This window comes from Sturnus vulgaris, unplaced genomic scaffold, assembly GCF_052056855.1.
Source record: "Sturnus vulgaris isolate bStuVul1 unplaced genomic scaffold, bStuVul1.hap1 Scaffold_183, whole genome shotgun sequence".
Taxonomy (NCBI): Eukaryota; Metazoa; Chordata; class Aves; order Passeriformes; family Sturnidae; genus Sturnus; species Sturnus vulgaris.
The window spans coordinates 453,537-455,000 of NW_028276119.1; positions in this window are offsets into that span (position 1 = coordinate 453,537).

The following is a 1,464-nucleotide window of genomic DNA, read 5'->3' on the forward strand; positions in this document are numbered from 1 at the left end:
ACGGCCGGCAGAGGGCAACAGGTCTACTCAGCATTAGGCCGGCCGGTAAAACGGCAGGCCGAGGGCAACAGGTCTACCCAGCATTCGGCCGTCAGGTACAAAGGCCGGCCGAGGGCAACAGGTCTAACCAGCATTAGGCCGCCACGTCCAAAGGCCGGCCGAGGGCAACAGGTCTACCCAGCATTCGGCCGCCACGTACAAAGGCCGGCCGAGGGCAACAGGTCTACCCAGCATTCGGCCGCCACGTCCAAAGGCCGGCCGAGGGCAACAGGTCTACCCAGCATTAGGCCGGCCGGCAGAGGGCAACAGGTCTACCCAGCATTCGGCCGTCAGGTACAAAGGCCGGCCGAGGGCAACAGGTCTACCCAGCATTAGGCCGCCACGTCCAAAGGCCGGCCGAGGGCAACAGGTCTACCCAGCATTAGGCCGGCCGGTAACACGGCCGGCAGAGGGCAACAGGTCTACTCAGCATTAGGCCGGCCGGTAAAACGGCAGGCCGAGGGCAACAGGTCTACCCAGCATTCGGCCGTCAGGTACAAAGGCCGGCCGAGGGCAACAGGTCTACCCAGCACCTGCCAGGACGGCAGGGCGCCGAACCGGGCTCCGCGTGCCACCGTCTTGGCCCCCCAAACGCCGACCAACGACGCTTGTGGATGGGGCGCGATGGGTGCGGCGCGCGGCGCCCCGGGTCCCCGCCGGCACCAGGTCTACCTCGCCGCCTGGAGACGGCAGCAAACGGATCCCCCTCTCACCGCGCGCGCGCGCGGTGAAGGGAAACCCGCCGCCGCCGCTGCCGCCGCCGCCGCCGCCGCCGCTGCCGCCGCCGCCGCCGCCGCCGCCGCCCGCGCACAGCCAAGCCCCCGCACCGCGTGTCGGGCCTGGGACCCGCGCGGAGGGAAGTCGAGGCCGCGCGGCCCGGCGGGGCCTCTCTCTCTCTCTCTCTCTCTGGCTGGCGGCGCGGCACGCGGCCCCCGGGTTCCCGGGTCCCCGCCGGCACCAGGTCTACCTCGCCGCCTGGAGACGGCAGCAGACGGATCCCCCTCTCACCGCGCGCGCGCGCGGTGAAGGGAAACCCGCCGCCGCCGCTGCCGCCGCCGCCGCCGCCGCCGCCGCCCGCGCACAGCCAAGCCCCCGCACCGCGTGTCGGGCCTGGGACCCGCGCGGAGGGAAGTCGAGGCCGCGCGGCCCGGCGGGGCCTCTCTCTCTCTCTCTCTCTGGCTGGCGGCGCGGCACGCGGCCCCCGGGTTCCCGGGTCCCCGCCGGCACCAGGTCTACCTCGCCGCCTGGAGACGGCAGCAAACGGATCCCCCTCTCACCGCGCGCGCGCGCGGTGAAGGGAAACCCGCCGCCGCCGCTGCCGCCGCCGCCGCCGCCGCCCGCGCACAGCCAAGCCCCCGCACCGCGTGTCGGGCCTGGGACCCGCGCGGAGGGAAGTCGAGGCCGCGCGGCCCGGCGGGGCCTCTC